The sequence below is a fragment of the Passer domesticus genome, chromosome 5, assembly GCF_036417665.1.
Source record: "Passer domesticus isolate bPasDom1 chromosome 5, bPasDom1.hap1, whole genome shotgun sequence".
Classification (NCBI taxonomy): domain Eukaryota; kingdom Metazoa; phylum Chordata; class Aves; order Passeriformes; family Passeridae; genus Passer; species Passer domesticus.
In genome coordinates this window covers 44,340,212-44,353,245 of record NC_087478.1, presented here as the reverse complement: position 1 = coordinate 44,353,245, position 13,034 = coordinate 44,340,212, and the positions used below count along the sequence as shown (strand labels likewise).

The window sequence follows — 13,034 nt, the reverse complement described above, 5'->3', positions numbered from 1 at the left end:
TTGTGACTACTTCTTAGTGCAGGCACAATTCACACCTCACTGTACTGTTCAGATTCTGCAATACAGCTGGTGCTGGTGAGTGACAGTTCAGCAGTGGAAGGAAGTACAACTGCTGAGCTTGAAATCTAAGTACATTGATGGTAGGCCTGGCTTTAATGCACTAAGTGTAGCATAAAAACCCCTACAGGAATACAGTATGAAGCAGTAAATCCCTACAGTTACACTGACAGTTCAGCTTGGGCCATAACAAATGGATGGGCTGACTTGTCTTATCTTGGTTCTGTGTTTTTCTGCTTTTGCTGTCAGATGAAACTGGCGTAGAAGCATAAAGATAACAGAAACTTATCATATGTTTTGGCTATTTGTTCAAACTCCAGTTGTTGTGGAACCACTGAAGTTGTGGCTCTGACTAATACTGCTTAAAATATTAATATTTACAGTCCATTAAAGTTTTGAAAGCTATTTTCCCCAACTAAAAAGAAAAAAGTGTATTTATTGTGACTTACTTTCTCCATTATGTTGTTACCCTGATGCAACTGCCTTGCACTGACACGGAACTCTTTTACTGGTTACCTCTAGTTGCTTCCAAAGCAGCCAAACCTAAAGAAGCACGATACAATCCTTCAGTGTCACTGTTCTTTGCAGTAATAGACTTCTCTGGGAAGCTAAACAGTCCTTGGCACAAACTGTTCTTTATTGGTCCTACACTTGTTACTGTCACACTTTGGGACCAACAGGCATCTTCCAGGCAAGGTAAAGACAGGGAAAGTAGTATAAGAAAGCACCTAAATGTGCAAATACATGATAATTGACACTGGAGCCTGCAGATGTCACCACAATTAGACCTTAATGCAGCAGAGGATCTGCACCTTTATTCTTTGTTCTGTTTGAAGGAAAAAGGAAGTCACGTTTTGTAGTATAAGGCAGCAAAGGGATAAAGGGAACGAGTTCATTATGAATGAGCTCAAAAATCTTTCTAATGTTGTTACAGTGGGGGGAAAACCCCACAAATATGAAGTCTCTGGTCTATATGCCTATTCAGTAATTTGCTGTTTAAAGGTTGGAGCATGGAAATGTTGTTTTACCATGCCTTCTGTGAAGCTTTCCAGTACTTGAATGTTTATCCCTAACTGCAAGTTCTGGTTTTCAAAGACCAGAATACCTGCCTCTACCTGAGAAACAGGTAGTTACAGTTTACCACTTGTCAGTATAAATGCTGACAAAAGCAAAGTTTAGGAAAAATGAAAATGTTGTGATACTATGGTCATTTCCGGTGGCTAAAAAAGTGCTCTAAGCTTGCCTAAAAATGTGAAATATGCTGAAAGGAGAAGCCAAAAATCCTTCCTTTGTAGGACCCTCCCAAATGTCTGGAATTTCTTAGCTTTCCTGAGCGTGAGAAAGAGATTTTTCAATCATACATTCATCTTTGACATGAAAACACTGAATGCTTTTTAAACTGTCTCAGATTTCTGTCTCGAGTTTCCCAAAGTTTGTGATTTCTAACCTCTAATACCACCCATAAAAATGAGACAAATAGTTTGTTGCAGTATGCTAAAAAAAAAAGATTTTTCTATATATGTGCTTTCGAAAAAGTAACCTAAATGGAGGGTCTGGAAAATGGCATATAATGAAGTATAGATGTATAATTTGCATTTATTTGTCTCGCAATAGATAACATAAATTCATAGCAAAGGCATTTAAGCAATTGTTACAGACATGCTCTTGTCTTAGACTGAGCTGATAAGGAAATGTAAAAAAGCTATATGAAGTATTCATTCAGTCTTGGCAGGTTTCACTATGAAAATTATATTCCCTTTGAGAAATGCAATAGAAACTGGAAAGCTTTATTAGAAATAAAATAAGCAGTTGTCTAATCATTATAGCACATCATAACTATACTTTCTAGAATCAATAATTTATTTTCCACAATCTTGATTAATTTAGAAAAATTAGGTGGGTTTTTAATAACTCTAGTTTTCTCATTAGAAATGTCTGGTTTTGAAGTAGAAAGGAAAAGTGATAAGAAAGAAAGCATGCCTTAGTACAACAGAGCATATTGCTTCTAGAGCAGTTCCAGAGCTGGCAGCCACTGGGAATGCTGCTCTGGCAGTGTCACGTGAAACAGTGAACAAACAGGTGAATAAAGGGATGCCCAGCACTGTATGGCTGTGCCCAGCCAAGGAATGAAATTTGTACAACTGCTTTGAAACATCTTACTGCTGATCTTATGATAGTCAAAGGCCTGTACCATCAAGGATTGAAAACAGGAGTGTCAGCTCCTGCTTAATATGCTGGCAGAAATGAAATGGACAGTTTTCAGGGTGGTTTCCTACACTGAATCATTTCCAAGCCATAATTATTTGGATATTTATTTCTGTTAAACACAGACAGAAGCTATATTTACCATATACAAACTATTACTTCAGCTCCACTGTTTTTTGAAGCTTAAGTGGATTTAAGATTTTGTCTATATTTAGCTAGTAACAATTCCATAAGAAAAAACTTCTGTGTTAAGAGAACAGTCAGGTTACAAAATGCAGTTTTTAAAAGTCAGGAAGAGACTGTAGTGGTTTTGGCTTTGACAAAAAGCACTGAAGCACACGGGCTGTTGAAATACTGGTGAGAGATAAATACCCACTGGCATACTTGGATGCCTCAGAATTAATGGAGTCAACCTGACAAAACATCTGTGAGGTCAAAGAGAACTATTATCCCCACTTCACCAATAGGGAATTGAGTGGGAGAGTTTATACATAGCTAAGGCACATTTAATTCTGTCATTTAGTTTTGAAACATCACTAGATGATTTTGATTTAGGGACAGTGACCCATCCCCCTAAAGAACAGCTGACAAAATCTTAAACAGAACCACTAGTCTTTGTGGTTGCTGCCGAAGGGGATGATCCTGCTCTCTGTCCTGTCCCAGGCCCTGTGCTCCTGGTGCTTTTCCTGTGTTGGATCTCATAGTTGTGCCACCAGATTCACATGCTGAGCTGGCAGCTGCTGCATGCCATTGCAAGATGTGATCCAAGTGGAAGGAGGGAAATGCACTGAGAGTGATGGGCAGGGCACAGCGAGATGGACTGTTCTGTGACACCCTGCACATGGCAGGTATACTACTGCAAACCTCACTCTGAAAACTTTGACTCCTATAAGCAGCTATTACCCTTCCTGCAAGCCAGAGATATTGTCTGGCAGCAATCTGGAATGTTTAGAGCAGGGCACCTGCTTTGGCAGAGGTACAGGAATGCAAACAGATTGGTACTGCTTCTTACATCCAGCTCCCTGGTGGGTGGTGAGATAAGATACTGTGTGGGACCAGAAACATCTAACAGATTATGCATCTCATGCAAAATGCATCCATCTGACAGATTGTGCATTAGACACACACACAAAAAAAAAATAAAAAGGACTAACAACATTAAATGGAATTCCTGTCAGCATATGAGGCAGTCTTCCTTGTCAATTCAGACCTGGTAAAATCTGAGTCAGCTGAAATACTGTGACCAGTTCTGAGCGCTTAAAAATGCAGCTTGTTTGGAAAGGCTCCAGAGGCAAGAGATAAAATAATCAGAGGCCCAGCAAACATAGTCTGTTATGCTGGAACATCTATAGAGAGGCATAGCAAATTTCAAATATGTAAGAAGTACCTATAAAAAGGAAGGGAGAAACTGTTCTCCAGTGCAATGACATGAGGGCTGGATTTAAGTCAAGGAAAAAGAGACATCAGGGTTAAACTACATATGCCAATTTTGTAATTGTAAGAACAGCAAAGTACTACAACAGATCACTGAAGGAAGATCCAGAGTTTCTGTATTTCAAAGGTTTTAAGAGTATATGGAACAAACAACAGCCTGTAAAAGCCAATGTATTTGGTTTAATAACCCCCATATAATTTGTTGAGTCTGCTGAATCTGATTTCTAGACTTCTGTATTCATTTTCTTCTATGGCTTACAACACTAATAATCAGTTCCTACAAAGTGAGAATTGTATCTCTGGCATTCTCTCTCAATTCAGGCTCTTGACAAACTATTGTTTTCCTCCCATTTAAATTTCATCAAGTGTCAAACTTTCCAGTCCATCTAAATCACTAAAGTATTATTTCTAAGACTTGCTAAATCAAAGCTAAGTCCTCTCTGTTCCTTTCTGCTATGGGTACCTGTCAACCTCAGCATGTGGAAATAGCTGCTCTGAGAAAACTCTTCTGTTCCACGGCCTAACCCCATCACCCTCAAGGGTTCCCCCCACCAGCATCCTGGTCCCCTCTCTCTCCCTGTCAGGGTTTCATTCTTCTGCAGGGTTCTATAGATCTCTCTGGACTCTTGGCTCCATCAGACCAGTTCCTGCCTCTGCCTTTACTTTTACTCCTTGTTATGTGAATTTCTGTACTGAAAACATGGTATCTGCCATTTTTGGTGTCTCTGTCCCCTTTAAAATTTAAAGTTACTCTTTCTATACAGCTTTCTGAAGTTTTCTCATCATTTCCACACCCTCGTCTGCCTTAATAAAGTAAACCTTTGACACGTTTTTGCCTTTAGTGCTTAAGCGTGTAATCAGACAGTCCTATACACACAAAGACCATACACAAAGACATGCCAATTTTATCCAGTGTGCCGTCTGTGTCGCGCTGCCCTCTCACCCTCAAGCGAAAGAGGAGACCCAAAGCTGTAGTGGAAAACATAAAAAACCAACCAACAAAAACGTTCCTCGATTTCCTGCGCGAGGAAGGCGGTAAAAGCCGACAAAAGAAGGAAAAAATCGAATGACCCCGACGTGATTCGAACACGCAGCCTTCTGATCTGGAGTCAGACGCGCTACCGTTGCGCCACGAGGTCTTGCTGGGCAGCCTTTGGCAGAGCCTTACAACTCGGGCGCCGCGGGCCGCCGGCAGCGCAGCCCCTCAGCCGGAGGGACAGGGCGGGGGGCGCCTTGGGCCGGCGGGGCCCGGGACCCTGCCCGGCCACGCCGCACCCTGCGCCGGCCCCCTGCTCCGGCGCTGTTCCGTTACCGCCTTCCCGCGCAAGCTCCTTGACTCTCCCCACCCACACCCCCGCTAGTGGTCCGCAGCAGCAAGGGCCTTCCGCTCCGGCTCCCTGGTGGTGCCGAGCTCGCCTCCCGCGCCGTTGCCGCCCTACGCGGGCTCGGGGGTCCATGCTCCCGCTGCCGGAGGTCGCCTTTGCTGTTCCTCCGCCCACAGCGCAGCATTTATCAATTCGTCAATTATGTTCCTGATCAGCGAACTCATAAAAGCAGTCCCGTGGATACTCGTAGCAGGCAGGTCCTCGTTAGTATAGTGGTGAGTATCCCCGCCTGTCACGCGGGAGACCGGGGTTCGATTCCCCGACGGGGAGGCCGTAGTACGTATTTTTCCTGCCGGCGGGGGCGCCTTTTGCCGCCGACCGGCGTTAACGGCTCACGCGGGGCGGGGCAAATAAAAAAAAAAACGCGCGCGAGCGCAGCTCTCCCCGTCGGGGAATCGAACCCCGGTCTCCCGCGTGACAGGCGGGGATACTCACCACTATACTAACGAGGAACCGCGAGCAACCTGTCACCCCCGCGGGGGCCCCTCCCGCCCCGCCCGGGGCGCGTGCGCGGGTGGGCGTGAGGGGTGGCGGGGGCACGGGGGCACGGGGGGACGGGGACAGGGGGACTCAGAGGGGGGACGGGCTCAGGCTCACGGCGACAGGGGCAGCTCTGCACACACGCGCCCCACTGCGGCCCCGCCGCGCAGCCGCGCGCGGAGCTGCCGGCACGGATCCCTGGAAATCGCCGCGGGAGGGAAGTGCCCGGCCGGAGGCGGGGGGAGGGGAGCAGCACCGGCGGCTCGGGTGTCTTTGCGTTTGTGGTTCTGCATCTCGTTCACGCAGAGTTTCTTTTTACGGGAACCTGAGAAGTGCTGGAGTCAGCAGTCCTTGAGGTTAAGGAACCGGAGCACCTGCTCCTTACCTACCCAAAAAAGGAACGAGGGAAATGGAAACCAGCTACTTTGAGATTTGAGAGTAAAAGGCAGAGGGACACGGGCTGACCATCTGGCTTGATGCTGACCCGGTCAGCAGAAACATGGTTGTAAGTTTGTATGACAGTGACATTAGACAAGGAACTATATTTAATTTGCTGACTTCTGAGATGAAGAATCAGCACCACACAATAAACAAGCAAATGGTGCTCTCTTTTGATGGCCCCACTACTGCTAGTATTTGCATAAATTAACCCCAGCTTAGCTTTTTCAGATAATCATAGCTAAAGAGCAAACATCTTCCCTTATGTAGACTTCTAAATATAAGTGACCTGTAAACAATGCGTTTCTGAGAATTGGCCTACTCATTTAAACATTTGAACGTGTTTCTCAGTGAATGCAATAGATTTAAATTTTGTCCTGGAAAGTGAAAAATAACAACCACAGTCTCATAACAATTTCAAGACTTCAGATGTAGTGTAATGAGCCATATTGTAGGGCTGTGATCTGGTGATAGGCTTTAAACCTCCCAGAGCAGGATCAAAACCAGTGTTTCCAGGCTGGTCTGCACTTGCTGTGCATGCTCAAATTTTATTCAAAAGATGTTAATTGTTTGCTTGAAGCTGGGAGACTTTCTTGTGGATCAAACATTGCCTGTTTGCATTTTATAGGACTACACATACTTAGTTTAGATCTTTTTGCCTGCAATTTTTCAGTTCCTTCTGCTCATTAACCCTTGTGGTCAGGGAGCTGAGCTTCAGACATCTTTACGTACATCAACCAAGAAGATGACTTATCCAAAAACACCTAAGAAGGGGAGCAAGAAGAGACATGGAGGTGTGAGTCAGCACAGGAAAAGGGCTGATTTGAAGTGGATGGACTATTGTGGGGCTGCAATGATTTGCAGTTACAGAGCAGATACATTCCTTGTTGATTTGTCACAGAGACATGCAAATACAAAGCACTAGGATCAATGCTCCGAGATCCGAGGAGGCTCCATCTTCTCCTCAGGATCTGCATGCAGCTATTTCATGTGTCCAGTTCTAACGATCTTGTTGCACAGTTTCCTCATCATTGCATCAGCTCTGTGTTTAGCTTGTCCCTAGTGGCTGCTAAACCATGACTGGTGAAAGTCACCTCTAAGACCCCATTGCAGCCATAGGCAGGAGCAGGGCTGCCATCTAGCACATCGTTGTGGCTGGATAATAGTTACCTCCCCTTCAGCTTCATTTTTGCTTAGCTGAAATCGTCTTGCAAAATGTCCAGATGAGTTTTGAATCTCATCATGGATGGGAAATTCCATGACCTCTTGGCCACAACAGGTTGTCCACCCTCACTGATAAGAGTTTCCACTTACTCCCTTCCTTGAATTTGCCATGTTGCTACTTGATCATTTTGCCATGCACCTCCAAGAGGTGTCTGGCTCCATCTTCTTTATTCCCTCCCAATGGGTAGCTGAAGACATAAATCAGATTATCCTGTCACCTCCTGTTCTTCAGGCTGAACAAACCAACCTTTCTCAGTGTCTCCCTGTTTGTCACATGCTGCAGCTCTCCATTTGTTTGGTGACCCTTCACTAGGCTCATTGTAGTTTGTCGGGATCTTTCTTCTTTCACCCTGCCCTGGGCTGTGCACAGTTCTCCATAGGCAGCCACAAGTGCCAGAAGGGATGGGGGCAGTCATCACTTCCCTTGGTCTTCCAGGTAGATTGTTACTGGTATTTCCCAGTGGGTCACTAATTTTCATTACTATAAGAACTCAAGGCTGCCCTTGCTGTGCACTGGGACCTTTTCTGTAAAGCTGCTGTTTACCCAGCCAGTCAGCTCCTGGCTGCTTGGCTTATTGTATCCAAGGTGCAGGACTTCACATTCACCTTAATTGAACTGGAAGGAATTCATACTGGCCCACATCCCCAGCCTTTCAGATCCTGCTAACTATTGGATTTTACCAATATTACTGAATGGGATGTGCCTTGTCTTGTCTGGTTCCTGCTGCTGAACCTGTGGAGTTTTCTCCCCAGAGACGCTGTTCAGTACCCGTGGTCAAGCTGGGCACGTGCAGACAAATCCAGGCATGTCCTGAGCTCCAGAGCTTATGGCTGGAGCTTGCTGCTGAGGGGGTCACTCCTCAGGCCTTCCTGAGCTGGAGAAACCTTTGAGGTGAGGTGAAGAAAGGAGCGGGTCCTGATGGAGAGTTTTTAATCCAGAGTTTTTATTCTGGGCCGCATGGCCTCTGAATCCCACAACTCCAACAGCACTCCCAACCATATGGTGTGCTCACCCTTTTACCTGGGGAGAGGGGCAGGGGAGGGAGCACAGGGAGCACCAACCAGGCACAGGGGGAGGGAGTCTCAGGTGAGAGGGACACCTGGGTGGGCCAAGGGCCCCCAGGGGGTGGAGAGCATCCTTTGAACCTGCCCATCACTCCATGCTCCTCTTGGAATTTCTGGGTTGATACACAGTGCCCAGCAGGGGTCAAGGGTGGGGAAAGGAGAGGTGATTGACGCCTGGGGAAGGACCTGGGTAACTGAGGCAAGCCGTGACAGCACACCGCAACAGCTAACGACAGCCCTGGCCTTGAGGGAATCAGCTGCTTCCCTCAATTCCATGTCATCCACCTGGGTCACCTACTGATGCCTACTTGCCTTGGCAAGTAACATACATTGTTGTTGGCATGTTGAGGTTCATCACTGATCAGTGATGGAGCCTCCTGCTGCAGAAATTAATTCTTTTAAATCAATGAAAAACCACAAATCCTAGAAGGAGAGGAAAACCTTTTACTGGGTGTGGTCTTTAGGATGCCACAATCCTGAACAGCTGCTGCAACTTGAAGATATTTGATTCTGATTAATCTTCATATTTATTTTGTATGCTCTTTTTCCTGCCCATTCACACATATCCAACACTCCCTCTGCTCTTTGTGTTTTATTTTCCTTTTAATTTTTGTCTGTACCCTCACTCTGTGAAGTTCACAGCACAAGATTTAAGGATCTTTTCAGTAAGAACGTGTGAGCTATCAAATGGCATCTTAATTCACAGGGCTTCTTTCTGTATAGTTTTGGCCTTATACAGTTTCTGTCCAGTGTAATGGGTTTGTAGTGAGATCTGTATGGCTCAACGATCTCTTTCTGTACTAATGTATTTTGTTTTAGCTAAAATGAAGTTTAAGAAGTTATTAGAAAAATCCATTTACATCTCTTAAGGGGAGGAGTGATCAGGCATCCTGCGTGAAATTAACAGCTGAAGAGCTGAAAAAATTCTGGGTAAAGAGGACAGTGACACTGTAAATCAGTGCTGGGGGATTAGCGGGAGCAGGGATTTAAGGGGCTTTCCCCTATTAGCCTAGCATAGGTTATCCAGTACTAAAAGCAGCCACACAGCTGGGCAGCTTCCCCTTTGTGTTGAGTCATGTGAACTGTCTAATAAATGGAGCCTTTTAAAAACTTGTTGGAGAAATCTCAGGCTTGAATATTTATGGCCTAAGAGTTTTGAAATTAAATAGACAAGAAATGTCCATGCTGAATTGCATTTTCTGTTTAGATAAAAAGTTGGACAGTTGGATCTGGCCATTTCTTTTCCTATAGCATAGTTTACATCCAGTGGATGCTTCCAATAAGAATGAACTCCTTCTCAGAGGGGATCTGCATTCTCATCACTTGTCCTCAGAAGGGATTGCCAGACAAATGTACTAAAGAAATACCACAAAAATTGAAAAATGAAAGCTGGGAAAAGTAGAGGCTGGCTGGTTTTAATGAATAATTTCAACTTTATAATAGCAAAAATTGAGACATGTCCTGCTTAGAAATAGAAAGATAAGTCTTGGTAATTAAAACAAAGATTTAAGTTTGTGTGCAGAATAAACCTCTCTTTGTTTATGAGATATATTGTTTCAGAGTAATCTCAGAAGAGGTTTTATGCAGCAAAGTCTTTAGACACATATCACACCTCAAAATCCAAATAGATTGTGTACTAATCTGAGTATTCCATTGTAATGTAGGTCTGGATACCACAGTATGTCTACCAAATGACTACAAGTATAATTGTAACTTTCTAGCTGTGATGAAAGACTGCAGTAGACTCAAAAATTTCACTATTGGTCTGACTTGCTTTGAAACATGGCATTTTTTAGAATCTTGAAACTGTCAATGATTAGCCTGAAAATGGACTCATCACATAATGCCTATGAAGGAAAATTCTAGGGACAAATGTGGAAAAATTAAATACTCTAAGATACAGTTATAATATGACAATCAAGACTGACTCTCACATCATATCCATTCTAGAAGTAAGCAACTGTCATTCAAATAAAAAAAAAGGAATAATGAATGTAATCATAGATAAGAATAAAGCTAAATTAAGTGTAGGGACAGGAAAAATATGGAATAGCCACACCCACAGAAAGTAATACAGGAAGAAGCATCACAGACTGAGGTTAGGTAATGCAACAAAAATGTCATGAGATAAAGGCTCAAGCAAAGAAATTAGATCTCCTGTGAAGAGCATGGGGAGAGTTTTAAATGTACTGGTTTTACAAAACTATAAATGAGTCTATATGCAATGAATTTAACTTGGAAATCATCGCAATTTCATGCACTCCAATAGAGACCTCATGGACAAGTGCAGGCCAAATTGCTACAGTGGGGAAATGACAATGAAACCAAACATGAGCATAGGGAGGAGTTGCTGTTAAAACCAAAACCTTGGTGCTTGCATAAGGTATGAAATAACAAATATACAGAAGGCCCTGCAGAAGACAGGATAAAAACCCAAACATTCTGCCACTTCAGAATGTACTAATGTTCCAAATCTTAAACAGTCCTTGCTGTTCTCTAACTTTGAAAGATTGCACTGCTGTAGTACTGAAAGATCAGAGGGCAAAGAAAAATCAGGGTGCAAAGGCAAGAATGAATGGAAATTGGTTTTTATCTAGTAGTTAACACAAGGTAAACTGAGCTGACCTTGAAAAATCTGTCAGAATGTGTAGTGAAAGTATAAAGGGAAATTTCTGTATGTTTTGCTGCTTTTGTAAAGTTTTTGAGAATTTCTAGCATGACAGAAAGGTATGCATCACTGAAAAATATATTGATGGACACACAAAACTCAGAGTTTAGAAAACACTGGAGCTGAGAGAGAAAGCAGGATTGTGAGCAGATACCGAAACATCACAGTGCATCATTGGGTACGTTTTGTCTGGGGAAACATTGAACACAAAGTAGAAAGCATAACAAATGACAGTTTGGAGTCTTCTACAAGGTATATGAGTTAATGGAGCTTATATAAAGAGTGTCATTTCTGTTAGCAATCTTGCTTGAGGAGTTCAACTAGAGAAGAGCTTTGGAATGTGATGAATATTTTGGGAAAAATAAAAGAGAAAAATGTTAAAAACTCCAAAGGTGCTAATAACAGTCTTAGCAAAAGGCAAAGTTGGCAACTTACTTACTTTAACAACCAAACTAGGTCAAAGCTGCCAGCACTCTAGCAATTTGTTGTAGTACATGCTTCACTGTGCATTCCTGGTCCTCCACTCTCCACCTTCATTGTATTCTGCATGGGGAACAGAAGAACAGCTCCCTTTCTAGACAAAACTCTGGCTTCATAGGGTGGTAGTAGTTTCATCCCTTCTCCTTTCTTAGGATACAAGAACCACATTGGCATGGAAACCACATTCTTCTTTTCCTTACTTAGAGGTATACTCCAATGATTGCAGTAATCCATAGGCACAGGAAAACCTTGAGAAATCCCAAGTGGTCCTCATAACTAGTAAAAACCAGTAAGGCATAATTCTCATTTCAGAAGTTGTTTTTTATCTTTACCACATATTGTACTATTACTCCTGACTTCTCCACTCAGAAGGTTTTTTGTCTTCTTTTTCACTATCCTTCCTCTCCCCAGCCGCTTTGTTTTTGTTTAACTGTATCTCCTTAGGAAAAAAAAAAACAAAAACTTATCTAATTCATGGAAGTGCAAAAGAGTGACCTGAAGGCTCAAAGAAACTGCTGGTCCTGTTCAGCCTGTCAGTGTTGGGATTGGCTTCTTTGGCTACTGACACAACTTTTGGTGGGTGAATGAGCAGCAGAAGGGAAGTGGATATGTTTTTAGATTTAGCAGATGGAAAAAGGAGGATGATATAAAATAAAATAAAATATGAAAAAGCCATTAGAGAAATTAATTGCCATTTACGAAGTTATCAATGGCAGAGAAAAAGAGTGCAGAAATCGATCACAGCGCACTTTAAATTTGAAACAGAGATGAATATTTAAAATCAGTTGAACAGCCAAAACAAAAAATGAGGAACTATTGAGAATTATGTGCTTAGAGCATAGCTACTTGAAATCTGATCTTAACTCTACTGTGTATTTGCAATATGTTGCCTGACAATCACCAAAATACTCTTAATTCTAGTAAAATAAAAGAAAAAGTGTTTAAAGAAAAGATATCAGATAAATTGCTAGGCAGAGTCACAGGACATTGTACAGCTTTGTCCCAGCTGCTGTGGGAGGGATGATGATCTGCAACCACTGGTTTGGAGATGCCCATTTTAAGAGATGAGAAAAAGGCTGAGGAATTGGTGCTGGGCAAAATATGGAGGGAGACATTGTCAAGGTGATAATAAACAATCAAAATAAGGGATTGTTAAAGTGCAGTGTTATGCAAAATAATGCATTTCCCAGGGAAAAAAATATAAGTATAGTTGTTAAAATAATGGTTTTAATTTGTGTTATTGATCTCCATTATATGTTATTTTGCATGTGAAGAATTTTGCTTCAAAAGGCACAAACACGATGCTTCTGAAGATGCTTCTGAAGATCAGTCTTTATTTCTTTTCAGTCTGCTATTTCGCAGGATAATGATCTTTCCCTAAGTGCTTAAGTGTTTTTTGGGTTTGATTTTTTTTTTTTTTTTTGAACTTAGCTTTTCAAGTTCTCAATCGCACGTGCTCCCTCTGGTGGAATTCTGCAGTGCTCTCCTTTACAGTCAGTAAAATTACTGACTCACACTTATTTTGATAGATGATACATGCGGTAACTGTTTTATATAATTGTTACATTAAAAATAGGGAAAAAAGGAGAATAATATCT

At 42.6% G+C, this 13,034-nt stretch overlaps 3 non-coding genes across 3 annotated transcripts; 1 reads left to right on the top strand and 2 right to left on the bottom strand.

Moving 5' to 3' along the window:
- Positions 1-4,763: 4,763 nt before the first annotated feature.
- Positions 4,764-4,835, bottom strand: TRNAW-CCA (transfer RNA tryptophan (anticodon CCA)). Its single transcript has one exon. It is a non-coding gene; the product is annotated as a tRNA-Trp (tRNA).
- A 444-nt stretch (positions 4,836-5,279) lies between these two features.
- On the top strand, positions 5,280-5,351 carry TRNAD-GUC (transfer RNA aspartic acid (anticodon GUC)). The gene has a single exon. It is a non-coding gene; the product is annotated as a tRNA-Asp (tRNA).
- Positions 5,352-5,461: 110 nt separating this feature from the next.
- Positions 5,462-5,533, bottom strand: TRNAD-GUC (transfer RNA aspartic acid (anticodon GUC)). Its single transcript has one exon. It is a non-coding gene; the product is annotated as a tRNA-Asp (tRNA).
- Positions 5,534-13,034: the final 7,501 nt, after the last annotated feature.